Source organism: Podarcis gaigeae (genome assembly GCF_964106915.1).
Source record: "Podarcis gaigeae genome assembly, chromosome: 1".
Taxonomy (NCBI): Eukaryota; Metazoa; Chordata; class Lepidosauria; order Squamata; family Lacertidae; genus Podarcis; species Podarcis gaigeae.
The window spans coordinates 91,941,651-91,966,646 of record NC_139678.1 but is presented as its reverse complement, the minus strand read 5'-3'; the positions used below and the strand labels follow the sequence as shown (position 1 = coordinate 91,966,646).

The 24,996-nt window shown below is 43.2% G+C and overlaps 1 protein-coding gene across 8 annotated transcripts in view; it reads left to right on the top strand.

Moving 5' to 3' along the window:
- Positions 1–9,471: 9,471 nt before the first annotated feature.
- Positions 9,472–24,996, top strand: part of SEMA5B (semaphorin 5B) — a 353,564-nt gene continuing 338,039 nt past the window's right edge. For 3 of the 8 annotated variants that reach the window (XM_083734998.1, XM_083735000.1, XM_083734999.1), the window contains exon 1: positions 11,780–12,139. The gene's annotated coding sequence lies outside the window, so the exon portion shown is untranslated. The other 5 variants (XM_083734995.1, XM_083734993.1, XM_083734992.1 and 2 more) reach the window with 5 other exon arrangements.

Here is a 24,996-nt window from a genome sequence, read left to right as displayed (position 1 = left end):
CAACTGCAGATATTCTATCATTTGGACCTGCCACTCATTTATTGTAGGTGTTTTGTCACTTTTCCAGTTTCTTGCAATTAAGATCCTGGCTGCTACTGTCATGTACATAAAAAGTGGTCTAACATATTTTTTTTAATTTCTGGGGACATTATACCTAGGAGGAAGGTTTCAGGTTTTTTCTTAAATGAGAACTTAAATAACTTATAGATGTTATTCCAAAATTCCTTAATGGCTGTGCCTTCCCACCAGATGTGCGTATATGACCCTATACCGTCTTTACACCTCCAGCAAGTTGGTGATCTATTTTTATACATCTTCACAAGTTTTGCTGGAGTGTGGTGTCATCTGTATTGCATTTTCATAATAATTTCTCTGAGATTGTAGCATGCCGTAAATTTAATACCCTCACTCCATAATTTCTCCCATTGATCCATATAGATGTTATACCCTAGGTCTTGCACCCATTTCACCATTGTCCCTTTCACCAATTCTTCTTTCACCTCCCATTCTAAGAGGAGATTATATATTATTGAAATTTATTTTCCTTTATATTGAATTAATCCTTTTTCAAATCTAGATGTTTCTTTTGCAAGACCTTCCTTTTTATCTAAGCTCAATCTTTCATTTATCTGAAAATATTGTAGCCAATCTGTCAAATGTCTTCTAATTTCTTCAAATTATTTCAGTTTGAATTTATCATTAATTTCTTCTATTAGCACTCTGTATGTGGCCCAGTCTCCTTGCATATTTTTCTTTTTAACAGCCAATTGCGACAGCTGAGATATAAGACACAGGGAGATGACACATCACAAGCAGTGTCAGCTGTCAGTAACACTGTTCTTATTATATGTTATCCTCCTTTTCAATAAGAGAATTCTACATCTTTTTTTTATCCAGAAGATGTATTTCATAACATCTACCTGCCAGAAGTTATGCTTGTCCTTCAATATTTCCAAGTAAAGTTAGAGCCTAAGGCCTGTAAACCCCGAGCTTTTACTTTTCAGAAAAGTGATCCAGACAAGAGCAGAAACTTACCGTACTTGTTGTCTTGGAAACCAATGCAGTTGCATAAGTTGTGCTAGTTTAGCCTAAAATGACCTCTGCTACTCTTTTGCCACATGAATAGCTTTAAGATGATGGGCAAGAAAATATAAATAAAGAAATAAATTAGGTAACTTGTCCCTGGGCATTTTGGGTAAACACTTTCAATTTGTTTGTCTCATAAGAAAAGTGGGTTGCTCTTGTTTTCAAGCACCAGTTCTCTTCCTCTGTGGCAAAATTATAATTAAATCTTATTGCTGTTATGGTTGTCTAAAAACAATTCCCTGCATACTAATGGATGTTTTATAGAATAGTGCCCCTAGGGCTCACATTTTTACACTATATCACCAGCATTTTAATTCTGAGATCCAAACCTATCACAAACCTTTAAGATGATGCCTATTCTGTATGATATCCAGATAGGGACATAGAAAATAGAATTAGCGGCCCACCTGATCACTCAGGAGAGCTTACCCTGAATATATTTTGAGTGAATATCTAAATGCAGCACCTAAAGCTATTTTTGGTGAGCAATGAAGTATTGCTTCATTAACAGGGAAAGATAAGAAAGCCAGACTCCTCCTATTTATGCTAGTCCAGAGGCTTCTTACAGCTTGCTGTAGTTGCATTCCCTTTTGTGCCTCAAGAAGGTTTTATGGCCGGAGCACAGGCAATTTCTGGAAGTTCATAGGTCACTGAGGGAAGTTTGTAGTGATTTCATGTGTAGCATGATGACCACACTTGATTCCTTTTGGCTAACTATCACATCCTTCTGGTGGTGACATTCCTTGTCCACAGCTGCTTATTTGCCAAACTCTCTGTTTATCTTGTTTCTCGCTTCCATTGGAAGCCATACCAGTATTCACTGTCTATGAATACACTAGATAGGAGGATAGCTTCGCCCCAGGATCAACAGACTCCTATTTGATATGCAGCTTGCTAAAATGTTAACCATGTTGCACAACGCTAATTTTTTTTTTTTTAAGTATATGGGGTTTACTCAATGCTTCCAGGTTGGGGCATTTACCCCAAAAGACTATCATATGTTCTCATTGATGTTGCTTTTTGAGTTAAGATGCCTCCCTAAGCAAAGATTTACCTGAAGATCTCTGAGGAAAGGGAACTTTTGTGAAGGTAGCATGGAGTCCATGACTGAAAAGCTGGCAACCACCAGGAGCAGCAGGTGTGTGAAACAGGTGATGGTCCTGGGGTTGCATGTTATGAATGGGCATCATCCCAAAATTTTAACTAACTGGCTGAAAATGACAAGAGTGGACTGCCAAATCCAACCTGCATCCCTGTAGGGTGGACACATGCAGCACAGTGACTGCCAATAGATCCTCAGTGCTGTTATATAAATATATTTCAATTTCAGTGAATGAGTAGATTATTCCAGCACTAAGCAGGTACAAAGTAACCATTCTTCAGCCACTTACAGTAGTGGCAGCGATTAATGACCGATGCTTTCTGAATAAATATTTATGTTGGCTTTGTTAATTTTCATCTTCTAGCATGGCAGAACTGAGGGGGTCTATTGGAATGATTGTACATGACACCTGGAGAGAGGAAGAGATTAGTTAAAATGCCATCAATTGTCAATCCCTATAGATTTGTAATTGTCTAAATGTAGAGACCCCCTTCTCAAGGAATGTTCTCCTTTCTTTTTCATCCATCAAACCTGTGTGTAATGTTACAGCTGGTTGCAGGAGAAGGCATTTCTCTTCTTATCACTGTGTGGATCCAATGGCATGAACTACTGCTGGCTAGTGAATTATAGATTTTGGCCTGGTGGGGAGAATCACTGGCTTTACCAACTACAAGTGATTTGCAGGTTCTCGTAAACCTGGGATGATTTCAGTTAATCAAATGCAGCAGTTTGCAACATCTTGCTCCCTACCCTCTATCCCAGTCTGAGATTAGGTGCAGAGGGAAAGCCCCATCAGTCTTTTATTCCTGCTTGTTGGAGAGTTGATGTGCAAGGATGCAGAATCTCCTGTGAAAGATTCTGTAAGGCAGGGGTCAGCAACCTTTTTCAGCCGTGGGCTGGTCCACCATCCCTCAGACCATGTGGTGGGCCAGACTATATTTTGAAAATAAAAATAAAAATGAACAAATTCCTATGCCCAGAGATGCATTTTAAATAAAAGGACACATTCTACTCATGTAAAAACACGCTGATTCCCAGACTGTCTATGGGCCGGATTGAGAAGGCGATTGGGCCACATCTGCCCTCCAGGCCTTAGGTTGCCTACCCCTGCTGTAAGGCCATGATGTGGTTGTCGTCGTGTCACAGGGAGGTTAATTTATTGAGTCTGTTCCAGACAAAGCATACAATGATGTCCCATGTGGGGGTGGGGGATGGTGTGCCAGCTTTCAGGATGGGTTTCAGAGCCCTGTGTGCCCTTTCCAGGTTCTCCACATTGAGTGGCAGGTCTGGGAACGGGGTTTTCAGCCATTGCACGACAAAACTTGTTTGGTCTATTTTCTCCACTTTTTCAAGAAAGTTGTGAATGTGAATGTTGCAGCACCCATTGAGATTTTTGGCGTCAGCTAGTTTGTTTCTCATGTCTGTGTTTTCCTTCTGACAGACAATTTGTTTGTCTTGTATCTGAATCTTCTTCTCCACGGTGGTAAAGGTGCTGATAGAGTCTCAAATTTGGAGTTTAGTTATTTGATCTGCTGCTCCAATGGGGTCATTAAGTCCCTCCAGGCTTGGCACAGTGAGTCCGTTACGGAGGTTTGGGTCACTTCTGTTATTTTCTGTTCAAGTTCCTTCAGGTCTGGTTGTTGCTGTGTGAAGTCACTGTCGTTTATTTGATTTCCACCTTCTCCTTGATCATTGCCATTTTGACTTCTTCGTTGTCCCTGAACTTGACCATGTGTGGTTTTGCTTTGGGGTTAGGGGTATATTGTTGGTCTGTTTCACTTTGCATCTTGGGTTCCCCTTTCATTCCCCAGAGAGGCTGGGTGTTTCAATGGGGTTCTCAAAACTCAGGGGTCAAGCGACCATGATTGTCATGTTTGAGCTGGAAGTACAATACTTTTTATTTGCTGATATTAGTTTTAACTAGCCTCTCTTCTCTCTGATTTCTGCTTTATCTGAGCACCTCCAAAGATAGCTGATCTCCCTAGAGAGCTTCTCTTGAACAACAGCAGTAAAAAGTCTGGGCAGGGGGGAACCACCATCACGAATTCTTTTAAATCCTGCATCCTTGTTGTTGTTTTAATTTTCCCTCCTCCTCTTCCTCTTTCTTTCTTTGCTTTGTCTGCCTCTCCCTTTCCCTTCTCTCTCTTGCTTCCCCCCCCCTTTCTTCCTGAAGTGTGTGGGAAAGTTCAGCAGCTCCATGCTACCAGACTCCTCTGTTTCCGCAAGTGACAGCTGGGGAGTTTGCAGTGCCTGGAGCGAGCTTGTGATTCTATTTTACTTTTAAATAAAACAAAATATTTAGAAGAAGTCTCTTTTAAAAACAGAAGGAATGAACAAAACCGAAGATGGAGCTGCTGCTCACCTGCGCAGTGGTTTAAACTGTGTCAGAAGACCTGTGGGACTTGAGGGCCAGTGGGAGAAGAGTGCCTCAGGGAGAAGCCACATGGGAAATAGGGGCAAGTCAGGCTTCCCTCCTCCTGGGCACAGCCATCTTCTTCTTCAGTGGCTGTTTTTTGAATATGTGGACTGTTGAGCCTCCACCCAGTGGCGTAGCGTGGGGGGTGCAGGGGGGGCCGGCTGCACCGGCCGCACCATCTGGGGGGGGGGCGCTCGCACTCACGTGTTTGAAAATAAACTTGTATTTAGATGCATTTTACTTTAATTACATCAGTATTTTCATAACAAACAATACATGTGCTTAGGGGGTAAGGGTTTCTTTAACTAATCTAGTGGAAGAGACTCGAGTGCTAAAATCCACGGGTTAGGGGGTGCAAATTACTTGCCTTGCCCCGGGTGCTGACAACCCACGCTACGCCACTGCCTCCACTCATGACCAGTGCCCACTTGCTGGTGGAAGAAGAAGTTTGCGCAACATGCGTCAAGCCATTGGTTGAGCCTCGCTGCACAGCTGCCCGGTTCCCTGGGGCTTCTAGTCCCAGCAGGCTGCCAGCAAAATCAGTCTTGAAACTGATCCTGCACAAAAAGACGTGTTGTCACGCAGTTCCTCCAGCTCTCTTGGTTTCCCTTCGGCGGCAGCAGCGACAGTGCAGTGGCAACACAAATGGCCTTGCTGTTGTTGTTATTATTATTTATTATTCTCTTACTGAGCTCATGGAGGCTGCCATATTGCTGCTGTTAACCCCAAATCTATGTGTTGAGCTTCTGACTATTAAATTAAAAAAAATAATTACATTAATTAAATTTAAAAAATAATTACATTGTATATGAAGTACTGAAAACAGTAACTTCCAAGGAAATGCATCCTACCAGAACCAATAATTTTTATAAAAGTTGGAATGTAGGTTTAAAGTTTTTTCTGTGGGTGAGGAAACTATCACAACTTGATGACTTTAAGCTGCTATATTACTTGTAGTGTGGCCTGTAGAATGTAAGCACCATATGAAAGTAAGGCTTTCAAATATATAATGTTTATATGCCCATTATATAGGGGATCCAACAGATTCATTGTGCTTCTCTGACCGTGCAGAAGGCAGGCCAGTAGCATCCATAACAAAGTAGTCTCCCTCCCCCGCCCTGCATTGAAAGGCTGCATAAGAACACATGTACTCCACCTAGTGGTTAAAAAGCGAATCTAACATTTATTTGTGCTTTCATGAACTCTGCAGGAATTTGGGCTCTAGCAGACAGACCTCTTTGCAGAGGATTGTCTTGTTTGGGCTGTTGGAAATAAGGATACAGTGCAATGAATCTCACAAAATATAGGACATGTTGTCGAGGAAACCTTGTAATTTAAAAAAGAAAGAAGAGTGGAGAAATTAACAAAAAAAGTAATGGAATGGTTGGAATTCAAACGAAAAATGAATGCGTCAAAATCTATTCTGAAGTGAAACTAAGGGATGCAAAAGCAGATCCACGTTGACTGTGATATGTGCAATTAGCATTCCTACAACCTGTTCAGCATATGATACAGTCAACAAAGCAATTTCTTCCAAACCACTGGCAACCAAGCACTGAATGTGTTACGGGATTGCCCATTATGTGGTGAAAATACAAGTTGTTAATATTTTTAAATTGCTTCTGCAAAGGAAATGCTTAGGAAGCAAATGGTTCTGCAAATGTCTCTGCAAATTTGTGCATGGGGGGCACAGTAAGATGCCTTATACTGAGTCAGACTCTTGGTCCATCTAGTGCAGTACTCTAAGACTGACTGACAGCAGTGCTTCATGTTTCTGGTCAGAGATCTGCCCAGCTCTGCCTGGAGATTAAACCTGGCCCCTTCTGCTCGCCAAGCAAACTGGTTTAGCAATTTTATTGTGTTGTGCACCAATTCCGGTGCCATGTTCATATAATGTAATATATGCAGGGGCATATGGTGCCCTGAGCAAGGCCAAAATTTGGCACCCCCAAATGGATCTTTTCAATGATGCTGCCTCGGCTCAGTGCCCTGTGTAGAGGAACTGCCTGCACTGCCCTAAATCTGGTGGTTTCCCCCCAAATAAGTACAGACCCCTGCAGTTTATCAGACTGAATCAAGTTTTGCGGTTCTCAGAATACTGTTGCATATTTTAATTTGTAAAATTGCGAATTTCCTTTGTCACGGCTCATGTATATTACATGATCAAGGGTTGGTGACTCTAGTTATTAGGAACAACCGTGTTTTGCTTTGCCCAGTTAATGAAACTGAGCTAGAATTGACCGAGAAGACAGTGAAATCCAGTCCAATGCCCAAATGCCAGTCATGTCGGTGACAGAAGACCTCCTGTGGTGTAATTGCTGTGATGGTGATGAGTTGCATGGCTGCAGGTGCCAAAGCAGCTGTGTGGAATATGGTAAGAAATGGCATTATTGAGTGCTCTTTCGTGGCATAGCTGTGGAGTTCACTCCAACTGGTCCACCCCTGCCATGCCATGCCTCACAGTCCCCCTGGCCCTCATCTTTATGCTGCTGCCTGGTCCTGGAAAGTGGGCATCCCTGCATGTTCTTCCACATGAAGCATGGAGTTGTAGGAGGTCGGTGTGTCATGAATGGGAACCTTATGGTGAACTCCCGTGTTCATTCTCCTGTTAGAAAGTTGATATCTCAGCCTACCACAGGGAGAAGAACTGGCCCATTGAGTACTCTTGGTTCCTCTATGCCATCCTGGCACAGGTCCTACTTTAAGGCCTTGTAGCTGGGGGCTGTGGAGCTCCTGATCAGGGTTGGCATGTGTGTTCTGGATCTGTGGTTTAATGACTTCACAGGGGCTCCCACAGCCTCTGATTGTGGAGCAGGCAATGGACTCCTGCCATTGCCAGGCATGTTCTGTGGGGCTGTGGCTTCCTGAGGACACCCACATAGTGAAGTGTTTAGTTATGCCTCTCCAGACCTCCATAGATTTGAGAATATATTTGGGATATGCCCCCTACCCAGCCTTTCTGAGCAGCAGGGATCTCTATTGCTAGTTCTTTGAAGTGTCATCCAGAAATATTCTGGGCTATCTCAATCCTCCAATAATGGTGGCATGCCTGGCACTGACATAGCTTCCATCTCCTTGCCTGCAAACATGCATCTCTGGTTGGCATGACACAGCCTCCCCAACATGCCTGCACACTTTGGCCTAGTGTCTGAATGCCCATGGCTGCTCTCCCTGCTCTCTCTCTCCCCTTCTGCACCAATGAATAATTATTTGCTTCTTGTTGCTGCCTGGTGATATACCCCCCCCCCCAAATTGGATGTGGAGGTTTTTTTCCCCCACAGGGATATTTGAACCTGAAAACTCTTGAGCATGTTTGTGCTTTTAGCAGAGAGCATCTCAGAGTTCCCCTGGATATGCCTGGGGTCACTGTCTGGTTCTGTGCTTCTTCTGAGTTTGGGGAGTGTGATGTTGCAACAGAGATTTCCTGGTTTAGCCTACATGACTTGACTTCCTCTGTGTGTGGGAACATAGCCGTCCTTGCTAGCAGATTCTCTGACTGGGGTGGCATCAGCAGTGTATCCAAAGTGTCTGTGAGTGTGCTTATGGGATCAGATTAGTATCTGGAACCATGACAGATCATGTTTGATACCCAAGAGCTGCATAAATGTGGCATTTGCTAGAGGGATTGGCATTTCACATAGTGTATCACCCCTCCATGTTTAGAACAAGAATGGGAAACCTATGGCTCTCCAGATGTTGCTGGACCATCAGCCCCAAGCAGCGCAGCCAAAGGTTATGGGAAATGTGGCAACATCTGGAGAAACATCTGGATCACCACAGTTTAGCCATCCTGCATTAGACATTAAACTACTACTATTTGAGAAAAAGTGTGCTATTTTAGGATATTTGCTCATGAAATAACCTTTGATTTTTCACGGCTTCAAGAAAAAGCCCTGCCAAATACCAGTGAGTTAAATAGCCAAAAAACAAATGCATAAGAATCCTGAATTCATATTAGTGCCTTTTAAATGGCAACGCTTGAAGAAACTGTTAAAAATAACACATAGCAAATTGATTACAGCACAGTGCACTCATTTTGCTTTATTATTTGCACTTGTTATCCAGGTTGTAATAGGGTTTTTAATTGGCTGCTTCAAGCAGCGTTAGGAAGGTACAGATAACAGCTTAAGAACACAGCAAAAATATACTTCACTGATTTGAGGGTGCATAGTTAATGAAGCCGAGTTGATTGTTTTATTGTGCAGAATTAACTGGGGCAAAGTGATCAATAAGCAAAATTATGGATGAAATCCCCCAATTCAGCATGTTTAAAGTTTTGTGATTATTAAACTTAAATGGATTATTTTTAAACATTTTGATTCCTGGACACATAAATATAAGTGAATAAAGAATAAAAATGGGTGAGAAACTTAAAAAAATGTACTAGTAGGCCGCATTCTAGCACAGAGGATGGGAAAGCTCACCGAGGCTGCAGTCCTTTACCCACATACATGGAAGTAAGCCCCATTGAACCTATTAGGGATTATTTCTGAGTAGGCATCATGGGTGTAGCTAGGGGGGCAGGGAGGGGCAACTGCCCCCCAATCAATAAAATTCAGTAAAATACATAAGAAACTGAGGTTCTGCCCCCCGCAACAAAAGGCCTGCCCCCATAACAAAAATCCTGGCTACGCCCATGGTAGGCATGCCCAAGGTCAGGCACCCCCAAACTTGGCCCTCCAGATATTTTGGGACTACAACTCCCATCATCCCTAGCTAACAGGATCAGTGGTCAGGGATGATGGGAATTGTAGTCCCAAAAAACATCTGGAGGGCCAAGTTTGGCCATGGCTGCCCAAGATTGTACCATGAAACATGCATGCTTACTTTGAAGCAAATTCAAAGGGTCATATATAAACTTCATAGCCAAGGCACCACATGAAGGTCAATATTATTCCAAACTTACGGAGAAACTGAGGCAGTGGCATTTGCAAACAAGTGGGTAAGAAAGAAGTGTACCCCCACAACCCCTTTGAGGAAAAACCAAATAAGAGTGGCATTCAGCTTTCCTTCCCAGGGGTGGGAAACTGTACGCCTGAGGAAGAAATGTGTCTTCTAGGCATCTCTATTTGGTCGCCAGAAGTCTCCCCTTGCTTCTGCACCCTGAATGTTTTTTGTCTGGCTAAAAGGTGTCTTTGAACTCTCACTGTCTCTTGCTTCTACTGGATGGAGAACAGAGAGCAGTATGTGAGTAGAAGCATAAGAGGTGAGATTTATTTTTGCTGTTCCCGCCACTTTTGCCTTTGGCTCCGTCTACCGCTAGCATAGCGCCCTCGGTGGTTCCTCGGAAGGGGAGGCTGATCTCCGGCTGGAAAAGGTCTTTTCCCCCTACTCCCCCCAGTTTAAACAGTGGACCATTTTACTGTGAGTAGGGTCCCCCCTCCCGCAAATGGACCTTTATAATGCGAATGTTTTCCATTCGATATCTCTGGAATGTGTGGGGCGCAACAAACTGTACTCCTCCATTCTCTTCTATGCGCTGTAGGGCGGCTTGTTTTCAAAAGGTGGCAGCAGCAGAGAGGCTGGCTTTGCTCCTCAAGGCTCCCTCAGAGATGCGTTATATTCGGATGGGTCCGTATGCAAGCCATGCAGGCTTATGTACGTAGCACCAAGGGCTGAAACGGCGGCAGAGGATTTGCAAGCCAAATCAAGCGTGCCTGGGATTACAGCTTTAAAAATGTGCACAACTGTGAGACTCAGGTGGGGAGCGTTGCCCTAGATGAGCCTCGGGGTCCCTTCCAAATCTACAATGGTATGATTCTGTTCGGAAGTAAAACCCCGTTGAGTTCCCCGGGGGTGGGTGGGCTTACTCTCGCGTAAGTGTTTGCAGAATTGTAGCCACCAAAACACGTAAAAAAAAACCTGGAAGCGAGTTTCTCTGAAACCAACACAATCGACTTCCAAGTGGAAACGATTTCGGGATCTGTTCGCACATTGTCCGGGCGAGGCGGCGGGCGGCGACAGGAGCCTGTTTTCTTCGCTGCTTCCCAAGCGCCCCCTAGGCACGATGCCCAGAGCAAGGTACACAGTTTTCTCTGTGCTGCATATATATATATATATTCTCCGTTTCAAATGGGCGTGTTTTTGTTGTTGTTTTACTTATCGATGCTTTTTGTGTGTGCGCGCTTGGGTGTTCTTCCTATGGATTTTCTAATCGTTCCATTAAAGGGGTTGACTCGTCTCTCTAATACCGCACCCCCAAATCTGACCTAAGGGGTAGGGCTGAGGCGTCTCTTTAATTAGCCCCTTACTGCCCTCTACGGTCCACGTTTCTGCTGCAAGCCGAGCTCTTCAGCGCTTTCTGCTATCCGTGGGATTGCAACACTGCCCCACCTGCCCATACACTGAAGGGTGGGGGAAAGAGTGTGGATAGCTCGGGGGCAGCGTTTGCTGTTGCTTTTAAGGCGATCACAGGGCAAAAATCTTCTGTTTATTTTACAAGGGCTCAAGTTTCCACTCGCTGGAAGTTCCATGCTCTTTCAAGCCGCCTTCTCACTGTCTCCAAATGCTTCTCCCTCGCCAGCTCAGTCCGGTTTCTCCCCGGGAAGCAGCAGCGCCAGCAGTTCTCTCTGCCTAGCTATCAGTTCTGATTTCGAATAATACCCCACGCTTAAGGAATTAAAAGAAAATGCACATTTCGTAGCCTGCTTCTTCCCGCCCCCCCCCCCCCCCGCTTCCCTTTGCATTTCTGTCCTTGGTCATTTGCCCTTTTGTAAATCACCCAGCACAGAACATCCATGCATTTGCAAGGCAACTCGTACTGTCGGGCTTGCCATACAGGCATGGCAGGCGCGGGAACGGGGGTGGGGTAGTAACAGCGGCAAACCACGCGGTCGGTAAATCAGATTCGGTATAAGCGATCGTTCTAGGATGTAAACGGGGTGAGAAAAACTGATGAAAATCTCATGCACTCAAAACAGAGTTCAAAAAGATCCCCAAACGTTATTTCCCAAAGAGGCGCTGGCCGGATTTCTTTAAGAGCCATTATCAAACAGTGGAAGCTTCGGCATATATCTTAATTCCCACGACCAGGGTTGTCGGTGGGGAGCTGCGCGTAAATAAGTGCCCTGTTAACTCTTGAATTGGTTAGTTGACATCAGCGCAGAGTGAGAGTTGGCAGCCCCTTTTGCTCCCTCCCTCCTCCACCCCCCCCAGCGTCTCCGTCTCCTCCCCTCCCGATGGAAAAGGGTTGAAGCGTTTCTGATAGGAGCCTGCACTGCTCCTGGCTGGAAGGGAGAGGGGGACAGAAAGAGAGAAGGGAAACAAGGAGGGTGGACTCAAGCCGAAACTCCGAGGCGGCTGCAGTTCGCAGCGGACCCTGCTTGCTTGGCGGTCATCGGGACTCAGGAGGCCCCCACGGCAGCTTGTAGGATTCACTGGGCTTTCTCGAGGGCTGTTGTTTTCCTGGGATCTTCTGCGCGACACCCCCCCCCCCCACCGTATTACGTCTGCAGCCGCGGTAATTTCCTTCAGTGTAAAGATGTGCGTGTGAACGTTTGCAAAAGCTCTATCGCCCTGGAGACCTCAAACAAAGGGTAAGTCGAACTGCGTCCACTGTGTGAGTGGTGGCATGCACGCGAGGGGGGAGAATATTTTAAAACATGCTACCCACCCTCCGCATTCGACGTGCATGAAGAAGTTGCAAAGTTTAGGAACTTGGAGTTGTGGGGGGTAGGGGGGAGGAGTCCGGGGAGGGAGGGAGGTGTAGTTGCCTCGGCAGAAGGATGGAGACGCAAAGCCTTTTTGTTTGACGAGCGAGTTTGAAATAAAAGCTTTGCTTCATTGCGTGGCCTCGTCTGTTTTAGTCCCCTTTAGCAGCAAAAGCACAAGGGGAATGGAGCCGGGCTGGCCGTGGTGGTCTGTTGTTTGTTGTCTTAATGGCTTCTGGGATGCATTGTAGTCTTGAACGTGCAGTGTACCAGGTTAAGGGGTCCCCTGACGTCCCTCTGTTCTCCGCGCACTCCCCCCCCCCCGGCTTTAGCGGCGCTTGTGGAAACCAGGGGTGGTCTCCAAGCAGTTGAGACGCTGAAGAGGAAATTAACTAAAAGCTCGGTTAGTGTTGCCTGATTCCGTCTAAATCTCTCTCCCCCCCCCTTCCCATTCCATTCGTGGGGGTTGTAAGCAATAAAATAGCTTGGGGGTTACATTGCAGGGTGGGATGCCTGGGAGCGAAGGGTCTGTAGAGAAGCAAAATATATTATTTTTTTCTTTTCTTTCTATTTTTGTTCACGTGGTAATTTGCCTTTGTGGTAGGGGTGGCCCATTAACTTTCTGCTCACGTCCTGATGAAGATCAAAAGCGGAGGGGAGAGAGGGAAGCAGAGAAGCTTGCAGGGCTCTCTGGTTTTATGCATTGTTGGAAATAAGAGGAAGGGGAGCGGATAGAAGGAGGGGAAAATCCTAAGTCCAAACAGATCTTAGTAGATGCAAGACATGCACCCTCTTTCCCTTGTCACTTTTATTTTTATTTAAAGTTGCTGATTTAGATCTCTTAACTGTTCTTTCCACTTGCTGCATTGGTGTGCTACTTCATTCAGAATGTTTCTACTAAAAAGCAGGAGGGGGTGAGTTATAAGAGAACATTTAAGAGCCTGACAGCTCTCTCCTGCAGCAAATTCTTGACGCCTGCTTGTTTGGGACAGGAGTGGAGGTGGGAGGGAGGCAAAGTGTTAAGATCCATATCTGCACAGGTTTACACCATGCAACTTTGAATTTAGAAATCCATCCTTGCACTTTAAAACAAAATCCATCCCATCTTCACTCTGCTCAGTTTCCAGGCATGTGGACTTTCAGCACTTGGTTTCTCTGTGGATTTTGTTGGCGAGGGGGGGGGACAGGACGGGACAAAATGGTGTAATGAAGCCTCCGTTCCAAAATCATGCTTATTATTTTTAAAAAAAAAAAATTCCCCACAAGTTCATGTTCTGACTGGAAGGCAAAGTTTGTTTCTGCCCCCCTCTCTCAATTAATTCCTCTTTTTCATGGCATTGATTGAACTGCAGGCAGAAAAGTCATCCAGTTGAATGAGTTTGAAGTCTGGCTATCATGTCTTTCCCTCCCTCCCCATTTCTTTCTAAATATTTGGTTATTGAATGGAAGGGTGTGGGGTGCCTTGGAAGAAAAAGGGTTCTAGCTAGTTCTTGATATTTTAGGGGAAGGGAATCTATAGAATTGGTGAGTTGTGCCCATCACAGAACTGCTTGTGGAGGAGTTAAACTTCCTTCATATGTCTGGTCTACAAGGCAAGAAGAGTATTCTAGTTGGCAACTGCAGAGAGACTGGGGTGGGAGGTGAATAATTCTGCTGATATTTAAGCAAGTTACTCAGGGTTTTTAAATAGCTGCTTCTTTTTTCAACCTCCTCTTGAATCACATGTTTCTTTCCTTCTGACTGAAACTTTCCCCTCCTCTTTCAGATTGGATTGTATGATTAATAGACTCTGCAGAGTACAGTGGTACCTCGGGTTAAGTACTTAATTCGTTCCGGAGGTCTGTTCTTAACCTGAAACTGTTCTTAACCTGAAGCACCACTTTAGCTAATGGGGCCTCCTGCTGCTGCCGCACCGCCGGAGCACAATTTCTGTTCTGATCCTGAAGCAAAGTTCTTAACCTGAAGCGTATGTAACCCGAGGTACCACTGTAAAACAGATCAGGCAGGGGAGCATATGCGTTTAAAGCCTTGAGTGTTGGATCAGTCAGCAGCGGTTGTATTATTATTATTATTATTATTATTATTATTATTATTATTATTTTAATCATTCCAAATGTATTTGTTGTTTGTTGTCCTGACATTCCTTGTTGGGTTGGGGTATAACCTGGTAGTACCACCAGATGTTGTGCAAAAATGCTTTAAATGAGTTCTGGTGGCATTAGTTTCGAGAACAATTTATTCCGTTGAAGTTTGCGTTAAGAATTGCCAGGCTGCTCATACTTAGCACACTGTTGTGTTCAGGGATTGCTCCTTATTCCCATATATGACAGGCTGCTGATCCTAGAACATAAGGTGTGGCCTTGTTTTTCAGAGTTACTGTGGTCTTTGGCACTCAAGCAGAATGAACACTGTGGAGTCCCATATCCTTGAATTTCTGCTACCATCTGTCGTCAGGTGTATGTATTATGAGTGCATCACCAGCTTTCACTTCTGTAAAGCTTGATAAATGCGTGACAAACTTTATCTGGAGATCTGTTGGGGTTTCATCATTTTCCTTGAAGACGTTTTGCTGTGAAAAAGATAGACCGACTATGAAAAGTTTTAGTGGAAACCTAGGCTGTTGACTTTGCTTGGCAAAAGGGGGCAGCATCAAACAGCACCTTTACCATCTTTTGAGTGTCTGTGTATGTATTCCATCTTAAACATTGAATAACACGTGCAGTTCCTATTATTGGCTTATGATTTTTGGATGATCTCACTTGGCCCATGTTTTTTTATTTTAATAGTACTGCTCATCTGTGTAAAAAGTTATACAATGAAGACATTAGTTTGTTTTGTAAGGGAGAAATTACTGCTGATTACAGAAATGGAAAAAGCTAAAAACAGCAGCAAATAAAATCAATATGTTCAGCAGCAGCAGAATCAAAAGCTTGTTTAAAAAAGGTATTTTTGCTAGTGAAGCTCACTCTTTATGTTCCCACTTGATCCTTTCAGTCTGTGCAACAGACACTTCTACAAATGCCATGCGATGTCCATTATGCACATGCAAGGAATTGATCTTTTAGTGTGGTAGCCCCCTGCCTATTGACATTAGGCAAAAGGCAGGCACCATCACTATATTCATCTTGATACCTGCTAAAAACCTTTTTGTTTAGATAAGCCTACCTAGACATGTAACTTTAAGAGGTACTTTTTATTATATATGGCTGTTTTTAAATTGCTGATTTTATTTATATTTTGACAAAAATACATCAGGTTGTTTTCAATGTTTGCTTTTATTGGTATTTTTAATCATTTTAATCTAGGGGTCAGCAAACTTTTTCAGCAGGGGGCTGGTCCACTGTCCCTCAGACCTTGAGATTGGGCCGGATTCGACCCCTAGGCCTTAGTTTGCCTACCCATGTTTTAATCAAATGCTTAGAGGAGTTCTGCTGAGTAAGCAGTAGATACATTTTGTTAAATAAAAGGGAAGGTAACCTAAGCGCTGGGGGTAGAGAGTTTTCCACATACAGTAAGAGTTGCCACCATAGAAAAAGTATTTTTGTAGGTAGTCATGGACTTTTCTGCAATCCTACATCACTTATCTGGGAGTAAACACCACTGAAGGCAAGAGGGTTTGTGTCTGAGTAAATATGCATTAAAAATTCACGATAAACTCATCCCTGGTTAAAATGCTGTGTGGACTGGCTTACAAGAACGCAGAACAAAGCCCTCAATTTAGTCTCTTCATAAATTATCTTCCACATAATTTCTATCATTTCTTTTCACATTAGTAAGATAAATGAATATTTGTTCTTTTGTCCTTAGCATCTTTTGAGAACTCATTTAATTTCAGCCTAGCAGGATGTTATTGATCAAGCACTACTGATCTATCTCCATCCCCCACAAACCTTAAAGTGCATTTAAATGTTTAACTCCCTCTTTACCAACAAAGTAACAATAACAATTATTCTTATTATGCAAGCAAATATTTTGCAAATCTGTGGTGCAAACAGCTTGGAAAATTGAAAATGTATTGGTGTATGTGTGTGTAAAAATAAATCTGTTTGCTAGTCTTATTTTGAATGCTGAACTTTGGCAAACTCCGGACTTTCTTCATCAGACACAGTGTTTTATTAAATGCAATTCACTTGCCCAACTTTACAGGATTAGTTTTTGGATTTCACATCCTGAGAGGGCCTTGTCAAAACACTGGGACTGCTTTCATTGTTTACTTTTAGTGTATCTTCAGCTTTTCTATAATATTTACTCTGAGATGCTCTACACAAGCCTGATCCAAAGTGCATTGAAGTCAGGGAAGGTATCCTCATTGTTTTCCCCCACAGGATTTATAGGATTTATGATCAGACCATAAGGACATATGTATAAAGAAGGCCTCCTCTGTTTCTTGGGTTTTGTAATGGTGGCCCCTGTTGGTTCTGATTTTGCTTCAGGTTGGTTTTACTAGTTCATTTGTTCTAGAAGGCTGTTAGTGGCTGTCTCATTCTTCCTCCTGGGTCTCTGTTCTCTTTGCTAAGCCAGGGGTCAACATCTTTTTGGACCAGTAGGCATATACAGTACTGAATTATGAGAGAGTACTGTGGGAGCCAGTCACAAAATGGTTGCTATGAGGGCATAGCATAACACAACATGGCTGCTGTGTGGAGCATGGCATAAAACAAAATTAGAGACTACAATCAGGGTGAAACTTTTCCATATTAGAAAACACTCAGCCTGTTTAATTTCTGCCTGCTATACAAGCTGTTAAGGGGGAAAAAAGAGCCCAGTTTTGCCCAATGCCAACTCTAAACCAAAACCTAGGCTGCCATTCTGTACTCCCTGTGTTTCGCATTAGCCTTTTTGAGAGAATACTGATTGTGGAGCTGTATTGGCAAAAAAATAACTTATAAGCATGCCCACCACAGAAAAGATGCATCCTGGTTGCTAGGGGAAAAGAGAGGACAAACTGTGGAGATCCCAAGGACTAGATGATAAGAAAGAAGCAGGTAGTAAGTGCAGTAAAGGCGAAGAGGAAACTGCAGATCTTTAGGACTCCAGGGATTCCTGTTGCTTGGTGTCCAAGCAACTCACTTATCAATCATAACCCTGATGCCACTCTTACAAAGGTTCCTGCACACATTTCTTCATAACTTGCTTTCTTGGGGGGGGGGGCGGTTAGAGACTTAACTCTTTAAAAAAGGAAGATGAAAGCTTGAAGTCTGGAGTCTCTGCCTGGGGGTTCCAGTGAAGGCCATCCCATATGCCATGGTGCCCCTGGGTGCTGTGTTGGTGACTCTTGTGTAGAGCATGCCATGGACTAGCAGTGAACCGTATGAGAGACTGAAACAGGATCTGGAAATATTCTGAAGTAGAATCCAGTGACTCCGCTTTAAAAATTCTGGAATGAATGGAGGAACCTACTCCTAGGTGAATGCATAAAGGGTAATAAAGAATATAGTGCACACTGTCTTCGACTTGGGTTGATCTACATACACAGAGACTGGTAATTTCAAAGAATTTTCTGTTCAGACATTTGAAATCTGAGCTGAGTAAACATATGTCTAACAGGAAAGAAAAGTTATTTCCCACAGATAAGCAGCCTTTTTATAGTCGGATTTAATTTTAATATACCAAACTGAGAACTTGGAATTCTCCATACTGTATATTCAAAGCTCATTTTGGCATTTTCTGCAAAAATTACATCATGGATGTAATTGAAGTTAGAACTATCTTGATGACATTACCGGGGAAATTTAATAAGTTGCTATCAGACTGTCACAACATGGTGTCCAGCTTTTTGCCTTTGTTCTCGCTACGGTCAGGTTAGGTGCCCATGGGAAACCCAGAAGCGCAATAGTTCTCTTGCCGCAGAGGAACAGGAATTTCAGAGATTCGTGCTTTCTATTTCTACAAAATAGAACATCTGAAGTCACTGAGCTTGTACATAATTATTAATTCATGCGTTCATTTTTCATATTTATGACCTTGTAACACCCAAGGCGACATACAGGAAAGAAAACAACTGTTCTCACACTAGCCTGAATTCTCAGGACTGCTGGCTGTAGATTGCTTTCTCACCAAGCCACATATTTTGCATCACACTAGCATCCTTCCAGTAAGTTTCAATTTAGCGTTCTCAGTTGTTTTCTCCCCCTGCTGATGGAGCTTAAGCTTCTTCCATGGAAATGTGTGAATTTCCCCCCTTTTGCGTGGGACCTACAGGCATGGAAAGAGGATGTTTGTGTCATTTGCACAACCCCTGTCGCTGCTTTCACATGACATAGATAAGCAGTGGCTCTTGTTAGCATCATAGCCTTTGTAGCAACTTCACAGAGCAAAGTGACTTACAGTCTCTATGCTTGGTTTCTCGGGGTGACGTCTATGAATATTATTGTTTTGCAGATGGGCAGCCAAGACTTGAGAGGGAAGGACTTGCCCAGTGCCAAACAATGAGCCAAACTGGGGTTTGAATCTGGTCTTCCTGTGTCTACCTTTCAGCCCAACAGAATGTGCTGTCCCTTGATAGACCTTAGTCAAGGAATGGTGATAAAGCAAGCTACTACCTGGATATCTTAAGTGTGCATTTTTACTGAACAGCTGGAGTCCGCCTGTTCTGGCTTGTTGGAGGTAGTTGGGGGGGGAGGGCTTCAGCAGCATACAGGGGCTCTGCCCATGCATGGGTCAGAAGCTGCAGCCGTCTAATTTTCATTATCCTGATTTACTACCTGAGTGCCTCTCAAAGGTATTGCAGTGTGGTACAGCTGCCCTTGCGCTTATCATTTATCATGCCTGCAAGGGTTGTACTCTGCTCTTGCAATGTCTAGCTGGAATTTCAAACACAGTACGTACCTGTTCTTAATTTGTTTCCCGTCCCTCTAAGTAAGCAGAGAGGGATCAACTCTGCAAAAAGCAAGCCTCTGATTCTGTCCTGTCCTGGTCAGTGCAAGCTTTAATTCCTTTCCAAGAATTGTACTCTGCTTCACAGTGTATAGATAATTATTATAAACAACACCTTACAACAATATTCCAGGTTAGTTCCCAGCCTTTTTGCTTTCTACAATTGACTATTCCCTAAATGCACTGCAAAGGTAGCTGCGGCAAAAGTTAGTTTTTATAATATTTATCTAGTTCAGATGTAGTCTGCATCTCCCTTGGTTTCTTGTGGTGGTGGTGGGGGAGTTGTAAGCAGTTGTATGAACTTCAGGATTTCCCCATTCATATTTTCATTTATCAGTGTATATGTTTCATTTCTGAATCACCCTTCCTCCCAATGGAGCCTAGGGTGACGCACAGTATAATAGAACAGCAAAGTACATCCAATAAATAAAACACATAAATATCTATACAATATCATAACCATGAAAACGCAATAACCAGCTGCAGCTGTTGGGCGAAAAGGCAATCAGCAACACATGTGCTTTTGCATTGCTTAAATTATCTTGTCCTTCGATTGCTGCTTTACTATGCCACTATCTCAAGGATGGGGAGTAACACCCATCATTCTTGATATTGACTATGCTGGGCTTATGGGAGTCTGAGTCCAACAACTGGAGGGCCATAGGTAGTCTATCTTGCATATAGATATTTTCCTTTGCTTTGTCTGCAGATATGCAATGATAAGCAGTCACCTGACAAGGTGTCCTTGTTTGATGTATAGGGGAGGTGAGAACCATTCAGTTAAGTAACCCTCCATTTACAGTCTAAAGAGATGTAGTTGTCCTGCATGATCATCTGTTCATATACAGTGGGCCACAGAAGTAGAGGAGCAAGTTGTTCTTCCTCTTTATCTTTCCCTTCCTTGTGGTTATATCTGACCAGATATGGCTTGGCTTATGCAGTTGCTGGCAAGCTCTGATCTCCAAATTGACTTAGGTACATACTTGAATTAACACTTAATTTAGGGATGAGACGTGGCGTGCCTTTTTGCTTATGTTACTGAATAAAATTAGAGGGTAGGGTCTAAAGTGGTAACGTGGGATAATTTTATTGTGGCATTTTTTTTCATAGTCCCCAAAAGGCTTTGCAAAAGTTGGCAAACTCATTTTACAGATGGCTTGGGTGGTTCTTGATCTGTATAAAAGTGGCTGATACAGTGGTACCTTGGGTTAAGAACTTAATTCGTTCTGGAGGTCTGTTCTTAACCTGAAACTGTTCTTAACCTGAGGTACCACTTTAGCTAATGGGGCCTCCTGCTGCTGCTGCACCGCCAGAGCACGATTTCTGTTCTCATCCTGAAGCAAAGTTCTTAACCCAAGGTACTATTTCTGGGTTAGCAGAGTCTGTAACCTGAGGCGTCTGTAACCTGAGGTACCACTGTATATTATTACATTCCAGCATTTGGGCTCATAACAAATATAGTATTTTCCCTTGAGTAACTTGCTAGCTGTATGGTGTGGTTCAACACCAGGAAAATACAACATAGTATTTTAAATGGTGTTTGCTTTCTCTAATATGTCTTTGAAATACTGAAACGTCTTAGATTTGGAATGAGCAGTTCAAACCTACTTATCTTGGAGTTGCCTTGTATAGCTAGGCTTCGCTGCATTGCCTTTGAGAATTATGAGTTCATTATACTACTGCAATGTTAATGGCACTTTGTTTTCTTTAAATTTCTTCTTCATATTTATTTATTGATTCTTCATTTGGACACAATTTCCCAGGTAATGATGGCACTGAATAGATGGAGCAAGTTAATTTGTAGAGGCCCAGCAATAGTGTGCTGCCTTCCGTTTCTGTCTGAGAACAATTACGGTGGTAGAGTTCAAATTCAGAGGCACCTGGAGCTCTAAAATACTCCAAAGAACAACAGGACAAAAAAGTCAGGTTGCCATTTTTGTTCTTGGAGCATATTATTAGGGCTCCATTTTCACTCTTCCTGTGCTTCCTCCAACCTGATCCTTTCCTCATAGCATTCCGCTGCATACACATTCATGGTCATTTTCCTTCTCAGTTCTGTGGGGTCATGGATTTCCATGCTCTCCTTCTCCACCCTTCAGCCAGCCTCACTTCATTGCCTTCCCCTGCACTTCCCACTACTCTGCCATGTTTCTCTTGGTGATGAGCTGCCATCTTGTTCAGCTAGAGCCTGCCATGTGTGTGGGACCCGTTCTAAAAGCCCAGCAGAGAAAGAAGTGGAACTCAATGTACTGATGCTTCCCCACAAGCCTGCAGTGTATTATGGGACACCAGGGTCTGTAAAAGTCCTATCCCATCTCATATATTGTATTGGCGCTGTCAGGTTGTATTATCATCCAAATTAAATCTCTACAGAACAAGATGAACGTAACCAGCAGGACTATGCATCAGAAGCAAAGGGTATCTGCTGCCGCCAACAATGGCTAAGTTCTGAATAGAGGACGAAAAGCTTGAACCCAAGGGACTGCTCTTTACACATAATTTCCCGCCATTTTATTGAATATGCACTGCCCGGTCCTGGATGTAGTCTTCTGATGTATGGAAGTGCTTTTAAAGCACTATATTTTATATTGTTGCAAATTTCCCTGGTGAAGGATGGGTGATAATTACTGCTACTGTAATGATAACTAACTTATTCTTCATATTGTTGGAAAGGTTTTTATTTTAGCAGAAGGGTGGATAAAATTAGCAAGTATAATTTATAAATGAGGGTGACATTTGCCACCTGATATTGTAAATTATTATATTATCATTATTATATATTCATAATTTTTAAATATAATCCTGTGCAATTTTCATGTTCACTGTACTTCCCTATGCACTTGGTGATGAGAAGATGGAAAAGTGATTTGACAGAGGCATCACTTACCATATGACCAATACACGTTTAATTATCCCATTGTTGTGTCTAGTGAACCAGGTTTTGAAGGTTTTTGGATCAGCCGAAAACCTGCAAAACCTAATTATTAGAGGCTTCTTATCTTTAAACCACTTTTAATTCTCTGAAAAACTGTCGTCTGTCTCTGCAGCCTAACCTGAGCTATATCGGATCCATACTTGGTTCTGGTGGACTAATAAACAAATACTAGCGAGCTGGCCACTTTAGATATAATTTCCATTTTTACATTTAAGCGTGCAGCCAGCCAGCATCTGTTTAAAATGTACTGAAGTAATTTAGGCATCTTCTGTTTATTTCCAATGGCAAAGCTAACACAACGCTTGGTTATGCTGGGTTGAGAGACATAATTAAAAGCCAATAGATCGTGAAAAATTGCAGGCTTATCGGAGCAGCCGAGCCAGATGAAAAGCAAGTTGAGCCATGGCATGTTTGCCATTGAGGTGTAGCAGAAAGTGCATTTGGAAGAACGCTTCATATGCTGCTTCGAAATGGTGCTTTCCTCATGACCAGCTTCTGGAACAGATTATCATGATTGTAGGAAGCACTTCAAAGCAGATTGATGTGGTAGGATATTTTACTCAAAACTTTGCCTTTCACAGAACAGAAACTGCAGATGCATTCGCAAGCTGCACAGGTCCAATAACAACACTTATTTGTGTTTTTTTAAAAAGGACCACCGCAGATTCGCACTATGCAAAACATAATTTTAGATTTGCCAGGAAGGAAGAGAAGAAGCTGTCTTAGAATATGAGGTCGGTCTATTTGCCCTACTCTCTGCAGGGGTTTGGACAGAGGCCTTTCATAATACCAGCCATTTGGACCTTTTAACTCCATACGATGGAGCATGGCACCTTCTGTTTGCAAGGCATTTGAACAAATGCCACTGAGCTACAGCTCCTCTCTCTGGTGGGAGGGCTAGTGTTGCCTGAGTCTAGTTGTTGTTGAGTTTGTGCTTAACTTGTGCTTTCGCTGCTCTGCGGTGTGGCGTGGTGCAGCCATGATGTAAGGCAAGGGAAGGTTCAGGAAGGACACCAGGTAGAGTCTAGGCAGGACTCTGGGAGAGGCAGAAATCGCTCTTAAAGGAACAAGTTGAAACTGAGCCCTCGTATAGTAATGGCAACAGGTGCAGCCTGATGGTCAGCACAAATTGTGCTGCAAGATTTGGCCCAGCCAGTGTTAGAAACTGAGATGTGAAACTAGGAGCTAAATGGCACCTTAAAGCTAGGTTGTGAGTGCAACAGCGGAATGTCTAGGCACATTTTTTTTTAATAGCAAGAATACAAAGCTGAAAATGAACAAACTGCAGCTAAAATAAAATGTTCATTTTTCACATGGTCTAGTCCTTCCCCTGCCCAACCCTCCTAATATTCTTAAGACAGTCTCTTCTCCAGTCTTCAGAGAGTAACTGGAAGTGAGGAGGCAGAAAAAGGTCCGTTCCTTCCACTCTACAGTTTTAATTGGAAATCTTAGGTGTAGTACTGCGCCTAGAGCTCAGAAACCGCTCGTGCTAATGAGATTCCCTGTCGTAAAATGCGCCTAAAACAATGGGAGTTTCGGACACTGGGCCCAGCCTTCTCTAGTAGTCTCCTACTGCAGTGGAGGCTCAGGTCTTCCAGGGTATGCTGCAGTGGAATCCGAGAATGGCAGTGCCTCATCCTCAGGCCAGGCAGGGGGTACTAACCCCACATGTTCTTTGGGTTAGCAGCACCTACAGGCTCCTATAGCACCTATAGGATAGGCTCCATGCCCTTCAGGTTTGGAGTCCTCATCTCTATCTGATGAAGAAGACTCCAACTTCCAGTCCCTGACCGGGTCTGGATTGTGCCATTTCACAGTTGAAGTTGGGACCATATGAATGAAAGTTCCTCCATGTGAATTATCTCTCCAACACCTGAAAGTGAGCACGTTGGGGAGAAGGCTATTCATCTGGTTAGTAGTTTTGCCACTTTGAAAAGGGCCCGGGAGCCAAAGAATGAAGGAGCTCAATCTCTGCTCTACACATCAAAAGGAAAATGTGGGTTTGCTATAGACACAAAGCCAGGCTGTGTTGGGTTGTGCAGGATACTGGTGTCTGCTGGTAAATAACCAGTGAGGAATGCTTGACTTGGCTGCTGCAACCTTTGCCAAGGAAAGTAAGGCAAGTGCAAAGAGCAGAGATGTAAGCTTCTTTAAAGGTGGCTGGTGGTTCATCTCAGTCCCAACCTAACTTTCTGTTGCAGTGTTCAAAGCGAGGATGACAGAAACATTTTATATATACAAATTCCTGCGGTGCCATGTCTGAGTTCTCTTGCCTAAATGAAATATGCTTTCGGCTGTTTTTGCTCAAGCTGTTTGCTGACATTAGTTAAATCCCCCTAGGACTAATGTTTACAGATGGGAAAAGTAGGGGAAGTAATAGCAGCTTAAGTGATTTGCTCAAGGCTGCCCATGGATCAGTGGCGGAGGATTAACAGAGGCCTGGTTTCAGTCAACTGTGGAAAGGAATCGTGCCTTTTTAGTTTGGTGGAACAATATAACTGGAGTTATTTTTTGTTCAGGTGAATCTGTGTTGTTTATGATAGCAAATGCATTGTTAATTTAGCATAGAAATATATCCATCCATCTACCTACCTACCTATCTCCAAAGAACGGTAGTAATGTGCCTCGTTGCTAGATAGACGAGCTATCATATGCTTTGGTAATTTTAAAAAAATATATGAATAAGGCCTTTAATTGTCTCTTTTAAAAGTTGCAGTTTTGTTCAGTTGCATGTCATGCTGGCAAATCACCCTTAGTTCTCTTTAAAACCAAGCTACAAATATTAATTTTTTCCACAAGTTAATTATTTTAACATTTAATGCGCATGCTTCTGCACAGTGGGCTCTGCCTTGATTATTAATAACCATGCTGTGCTCTTCTGTACAGCTGAGAGACCCCTAGTGGTTGATTTATTTCACTTCAACTAATAGTG